Source organism: Pinus tabuliformis, chromosome 5_2, assembly GCF_031772625.1.
Source record: "Pinus tabuliformis cultivar Carrire ecotype Pingquan chromosome 5_2, CPIR1, whole genome shotgun sequence".
NCBI lineage: Eukaryota > Viridiplantae > Streptophyta > Pinopsida > Pinales > Pinaceae > Pinus > Pinus tabuliformis.
Window position 1 is genome coordinate 294,893,264 of NC_142306.1, and position 7,762 is coordinate 294,901,025.

General features: G+C 36.6%; 1 long non-coding RNA gene across 1 annotated transcript; it reads right to left on the minus strand.

Moving 5' to 3' along the window:
- Positions 1-1,695: 1,695 nt before the first annotated feature.
- Positions 1,696-2,456, minus strand: LOC149158713 (uncharacterized). The gene is made up of 3 exons (XR_016261081.1): positions 2,287-2,456; positions 2,125-2,198; positions 1,696-1,991 (listed from the first exon to the last, which is right to left on the minus strand). It is a non-coding gene; the product is annotated as an uncharacterized LOC149158713 (long non-coding RNA).
- Positions 2,457-7,762: the final 5,306 nt, after the last annotated feature.

Here is a 7,762-nt window from a genome sequence, read left to right on the forward strand (position 1 = left end):
ATATATATAATTGCTTTGTGAAGCGTTCTTGTAATATACCTATTGTGATTAACCCCACGTAAGGTAATTTTAAATTACCAATCAGTTAATCAAACCTGCGTAAAAGTAATTTTAAATTACATATCAGTTACAACTAATTCTTGGCATTGGTTAAATGGATCAGCGAGCACCCTAACAGGGGAGAGAGAAGGTGGATGGAGAATGGTGTGCTGTAGTGACAGACAGCAAAAGAAAGAAGAAAAGAGGGAAAATAACCTTGTTTTTGGACTACGTCTGGTAGTGACCAGATAGTCAAGCACTAGGTGCTATCTTACCGAGGATTGGGATCCGGTAAGGGTAAGCTCGGGGGGAGACTCAGGTCCCGGAGGACAAGTCTCACGGATGGGAGGATAACGAGCTTGATACAGGAATTTACAGGAGGTTTTTGAAGAGATTTCCTACTAGGAGCAAACAGGTAAGTAACTGAAACCCTGAAGTATCTGCAATTATTTATACAGTACAGGTAAATGGTTAACTATAGCTAATAGCAACAGAGTCTTTAAATTACTGGTAGGTTAGTATAGCTGTAGTTGTTTATACAAGGATCGAAAGGCAGCCTGTTATGGCTAACAAATACCATAGTTAATCACAAAGCTGTACTATGGAAATAGTTGTTAAAATAGTATGAATATATTATAGCTAAAGCTAGGTTTGAAATGTAAAAGTCGGGTAAACCTGCGAGCAGACCCGAGGTCCTGTAGAAGGACCGGTTCTTCCATATAAAGAACCTTGAGGGTCAGTGAACTCTTGACATTATAACTGTAATTAGAAAGGAATATCTGTAAATTGTTTCCGGGTTGTTAGGCCAGAGGGCTGTCAGAATTCGGTTTCAAACCCTGGAAACTCCTTTCGAGTCAAGTTTGTATAAGGATGACTCAGTAGAATCCTCGGCAGGCCGTAACCGGACTCTGCCTTTATTCCTCAAGGTCAATAATCCAAGGAACCTAGCCTAATCCGTGCGTGTGTGCAGAAATGATAATCAATCAGAGCGTTAACCGTGTGAACATACTTATCATAACTTAAGAGAAAAAAACTGAGTACATGATAGCGTGATGCATATATGTATGTATATAGACTGAAATCGATCTTTAACAACAAACAGTATTATTTCCGCTGTAGTTAACAGCATCATTTCAATAATATTGTAAACAGGACCTTTAATGAACATCAGACAGTATCTTGAAAATCAAACGGTTGGAATCTAGCCATATCAACCAGAGAAACCATCGAACCCTAGTATACGGGTCGATATGTATGCATAGTATAATCATGAGGGAAAAGTAGAGCTGTTGCGAAACTAAACATAAGCCGGATAACTCATAACAAATTGTAAACAAGAGCTACAGAGTAAATCCATAAGAGCGTACTGAAGCCATATTTCCATCATGAATAAACAGTATATAAAACCTATGCAAGAATTGAAAGTAAAACCGAAAGCCTTTTCGCATCAGGCCTTAACCCTCGTGTTCGCCCTCACATCTATAGAACGAGATGCAGGGCAAACATGAAGAAGACTCTCATGTCTGGCCATAAAAGGAACAAATACAGTCATACATCGAAATGTAATAATATTAGCTAAAACCCAGAATGGGAATTTAAGTACACAAACTGTGTAATGTTCCAAGATAGTCCTTACAGTAAATTTCATGATGAATAAGCAAAATAGACTGTATAGATAACCGACATCGAGTCTATATTAAAGACTGTCAACCCATATGGTCTACTGTCCACAGATCATTACATTAGAAGACTTGATGGGAATGCGAAGATCCGCTCTCAAAACAAAGGAAACATTACAAAATCAATGTGCAGTAGCTTCACGGTTCCAGTCGAGCTGTACAGTCTCATGGATTGGAGACTCAGACTCAACCACCGTGGAAAAGAGAAAGCTTCCACCATAAAAAGACAAACCCTACGCATGGACCCGTAACTCAAAGGCCTGTGACCGCCATCTGCGTCATTGGTGGAGGTGTAAGGTGACTGGGGTTTACACAGAAACTCGGAAACGTGAACTATAGACAAATATAACCTGATAAACGTATACCGTGAGTAATGACTGTAGGATAAGCGGAAATGGCGGTGTACCTGTGATTAAGCAGAAGACTATCGCCGGCGAGAAGAGCAGACCGCCAAAGGAACCCTGAAAGGGTTACCACCATCTGTCAAACAACAGGTATACAATAGTTATATCACGAATTAACTAAACTGTTCGATAAATCATTAAGGACGAATAGAACTGCAACTTACCCTGCAAACTCAGAGGTTTCCATCCGGAGCGAAGACACCTTGGAGATGAAGCCGATAGACAAGAACCGGCAGCAGAGGAATGGCGCCGAGTTAAGAGAGTACATGCAGAGGTAATGGAGAAATAACCAGAGCGGCGGAGCGCTGCAAATGCCCAGCCAAATCGCAAATAATCCGGAACAAGGGTTTATAAACATAAAGTCCAACCCTGAAACGTGGAATCCTCTCGGCCCTCGATCTTTCCATGAGATCTCATACCGTCGATTATGGCGGTAAGACCAAGGTAAAGACGCGGGAAGGATCCAATCTGTAGAGCCGTGCTCAAACCACGTGAACAGTCCTACAGTATTAAAAGCAAGTCGAAGTGTCCAACGGAGAGAGCTAATACACATAAACCTTGGCATAGTACCATTATAACCCGACACCATTGCAATGACAGTCATAAGGGTTACGCTATACCTTAGATCATTGATATGGTAACAAAGATTCATACATGCCAATTATAACGTGTAAGTACAATAGACTAAGGTACAATCAACATAATACCTGTTATGCATAGTATGATGGTAATTGAATAGATTAATGGTGGAACAACCATTATAACGAATTTTTTTTTTATATGCTTAAGTCAGAGTAGATATGTGACAATTGGTATCAGAGCTAAAGGTTGCAATACTGGCGCCTTTGGGAATTGGTAAGCGGAAAGGATATTGAAGTACGCCATCAGTAGGCATTAACTCAGGTATGAGTTTAATCATTCGCATATTCATTTATGTCGTACACTACTTTTGGCATGACAGGTGTGATTCATGTTTATAACTTCTTTGAGAAGTAGGTGATAAGTTGTTGCATAACTACGTTCATAACGTTGGATTCCTGATGAGGATAAAAGACAATGAAACTTTTGTCGCACTTAAGAACAATATTGAACACTCATTGAGGAAGTGACGATCAACTACCAACTTTTGATTTGCACATATGGCAATAACAACAATGCATATATTGAACTAGATTGAAATTACAATGAACGAAACTTAATAGGCCAATGCATGAATATAAATCAGGGGGAACATCCTTGAATAGGATGAAAAAAATTGTTTTACAAAAAAAGACATTAGAAGAACCCCTTTAGATATTGGAAAAAAAAAAAAAAACATGCAATGGGTCAAGCAGCGAGACTTGAGTGTCATAACTAACTTTTGATTTAGCCTTGTCATGGATACATGAAGATGATTGGTAGTTGAGATTGGTTAGTGTTGTATGACTAACCCATAGAACTTATATGCATTAATTGAATTGGACTAAGATTGCTACAATTCGTAAACAAGTAAAGTTGATTGATGTCACATGCATGGAATGTGTGTGTGAAGATTCTTACTCTCTCTGCTACAATTCGTAAACAAGTAAAGTTGATTGATGTCACATGCATGGAATGTGTGTGTGAAGATTCTTACTCTCTCTGTGCTATAGTTCTAGTTGTTTATGAGAAGAGTCTTAATTTTATTCACCATGAGAATGCATGATGAATAGTATATGCTTATGTCCTAATAGTTTTAATGATGATTACCTTCTAATTGACTGAAATCCATTAGCATGGTATGTGCTGATGTTAATCATTACTTGTTGGGAGACAAAAACCATTGGAGCCTCGATTAAATGATGGTTGAATTTATCTCTACTATGGGAATGATGGATTTCTTATGCATGTTGCATTCCAGTGTGAAGTTAAGGGTAGAGGCATGTTCAGTGGGTAACATTTCTAGGACCCATTCATGGTATAATTACATGTGATAATTATTCATAAATAGACTACCTGTGTTAATACAGTTGTTAGTAAACTCTAATTACCTAGTAAACTCTAATTACCTTCCCCAACCATAGATGCTTCCAAAGGAAAAGGAAGCAAGGAGAAGGAAGAAGACCGTGCTGTAGGGACAAATGGAGATGGGAAAAAGAAATCGCTAAGTCTGGTGATGACCAGATAAAGCAAGCTTTGAGTGTTAGAATCTTGTGGAAGACTCTAAGTCTTGGGATGACTAGATAAGCGCTCGATGTGCATGTGAGTATTCCTTTGACCATGCTTAAGGAGTTGGAAAATGATAACTATAGAGTATTGATGTTAATGATTTTCCTAATGTCTCCTTGAACTCATTATTCTGAAATGGTCACATAGTAGTGTTATGATAGTTGTTGCATATAGCACCAAATGGTAGCTCTAGTGCATGTGTGACACTTAGGAGATTATGCTTCTAATTGCATAAGTAGAGCAATTGCTTCCGGTAGGGGTGGTTTAACTTGTTAGTTATGCATGTTGATCCAAGGATAAGATAAGTGTCTTGTTCACTTACTTGAAGAACACGTATGAATGTTTTATATGATTTCTTAGTAGAGAAAGTATTTGAATGCATGCAATAAAAGAATGGTTCTTTTATAGATTGTCTTGGTAAAGAAAATGTGTTAAGGCATGCAGTTAAAGATTGATTATCTTGTATGTTTTCTTGGTAAAGAAAATAGGTAGTTCCTATTAGAAAGACTCCACGTGAGCCTTGTGTGTGAAATGCTTGTCTCTGGTCTATAAAATCCTTGTTAAATATAGCCAAGTATCTTCTTGAGAAAGAGGATGAGGTATATAAATGTCCTGAGAACATAGCATGGAAGGTGGCCAAGTTTGCTTGAATTAAAATATGTATCTTTATTTGATAAAAGCTTCTTGAAAATTATATATATATATATATATATGCTAATTGCATTATGATTCTAGTTAGTCTCTAAGTTCTAGTGAAATGATTATGCATTACATGCATGATAAAAGATAACTAAGGATGTGCTTCTAGGCACATAGATATTTATCCCTAATTTCTTGAGGAAAGAGTATATTACATATATACATAAATATAGTCTCATCCTAAGAGTATGTATACTTCATGTATGAAGATAAAGGATTTTATGAGAGTTCTTGAAAATGGAAATAGAGGTTCTTTCCTTTAAAGACACATTAGAATTATGATTCTAGTTAGTCTCTAAGTTCTAGTGAAATGATTATGCATTACATGCATGATAAAAGATAACTAAGGATGTGCTTCTAGGCACATAGATATTTATCCCTAATTTCTTGAGGAAAGAGTATATTACATATATACATAAATATAGTCTCATCCTAAGAGTATGTATACTTCATGTATGAAGATAAAGGATTTTATGAGAGTTCTTGAAAATGGAAATAGAGGTTCTTTCCTTTAAAGACACATTAGAATAGTGTTCATACAAGAACCAAAATCCTTACTTGTTTCATGAAAAGAACTATGTGCATTAAAGTAAAGTAATTGTGTTAGGAGAACACATGTTGCATATTGGTAGCTATTTTGACTTTGGAATTATGAGACTGTGCGTACTTAGAGACAGTGGTCATGATAGCTTCCTTGAAAATAATAATCTCTTGGAGAGATTATCTTGTTGGAAGAGCTGTGTTGATTGCTTGATTTGATGCATAAAGGATAAGTAAACCTTGTTTTTGTATCTTGGTTTTTATGCCGAAAGATAGACATCTTTAATAATTTCTTGAAAGGGAATCTTGAGAAATCCTCACATCGGAAGATAGAGAAATGAGGATTAAAATGACTTCCTTAAGAAAGAGGTATGTGGTTTGTCGTATGAAATGATGGTGGTCTTCTAGTGAAGGGAATAAGTGTTGCATACATTAAAGAAGGGCTTATATGATAAGCAATAGTATGCACAAAGATTAGTCATTGTGACATAAGAGTTATGTTCTTGTATGTTAGAGAAATTATGTTTAATTACACTACCGATGCATGACTAAAGCTAGCCATAGTAAACGTAAGATAATACTCCGTTAATGATGATTTGAATTGGAACAACAGACTATGGCAAAATTGGGAATGTTGAGGGTATTAACTCAACTGTTGTTGACATTTATACATTAATAAGTATTTGCATATGTTTTATACATGACAATATTGTATGCATGAACATTCTGGGAAATGGAATACGTGTTAATTGATGCATATTTATAACTAACGTTGCTGATGGGATTAAGTAGTGGTAGCTTAATGGCAACAAGAAAACTCATCACATAAATTGCTGCAATGTGAAATGCAGTTATAAATGAGAAAGAATGATGTTATATGATATGCATGAATTATGTTATTTGGAAAATTTGCATGCATACAACGTGGATGATGGATATGTTTCCCATCAAACTTGATGTTGTGGACCCATGTCGGGGGTTAAGTGTAAATGCGTGGTATACATGCATGTTTGTTATGCTAATGATAATGTTCATATGGTTCATTGTGTAAATTACTATGAGAAAGAGTAATAAAAGAGAAATTTAACATGACAGACAGTTGTGGATACTTGGGTTGATGACAGTTACCTGCCCAGAGGGGTTGATGGTACTTGTCTGCCCGGATTGTGAAAGGCTGGAATGCCTTGGGTTGATGACAGTTACCTGCCCAGAGGGGTTGATGGTACTTGTCTGCCCGGAGTTGGGTTGATGGCAGCTACCTGCCCGGAGGGGTTGATGGTACTTGTCTGCCCAGATTTCCTCTCCCTGGAATTCTTGAGCTGGTTGGCCAGTGGAATTCCATGTTAGACCTGGTAAGGTCTCTATCAAAGAAACTGTCTGGATGTGAAAATGACTCGATTTGGTTGTGAGAACCAGTTTCCATGGGTTGGGAATTCTTTAGTCCATTGTGGACTCATGGCTAAAGGAATTAACTAATCAGCTATATGTTATGTTAAAAATGAATTTTACATATAGTTGTGTAAAATATGTTATGCACATTTAATAAGAAATGAGCTTAGTGCTCAATAAAGAATAAATGGAAATGTTAACTCCTTTATTGTGTTATTAATGTTGTGAACATCTTAGTGGGAGCTAAGACAATTCTTGCTTGATGCAGTGATTGACTGTTTTGATGATTAGAGAGCTAGGTGCTCTTTTGGTACTTCTTGAAGTACTTTACGAATGTCTTTAGTGAGAATTCGTTCAGTGTGCACGTGAGCAGTGATTTATCATTTGATGATTAGTGTTAGTGCTCTTTAAGTACTTGTAAAAGTACTGTGATTTAGAAAGCATCTAACATTGCACAATTGATTGCTAGTCAAAAGTGTCTCATTTGACTCAAAATATAGTGACTAATGTGGTTGAATTTGTTAGTCATATATTGCAGGAACTACTTACCATGGAAGGTTGAAGAATTGTCCAACCTCTATTAACAGGCTTACATGAAAGTATTCATGATTTTCAAGCATAAGATGGTAAGTTATGACAAGTTGACACAGAGAATTGTTTATTATGAATGAATAAGGGCCAGGTGGTGGCGATTAGAAGTTGCATATTTTTGCAATTACGAATGATTATGACTATTGATGCTTATAACTAATGATATTTCTTAAGACTATATCATTACTATTTTGTTTGTCGTCTTTTCTTGGAATGAAATCGTTGATTTCAAAG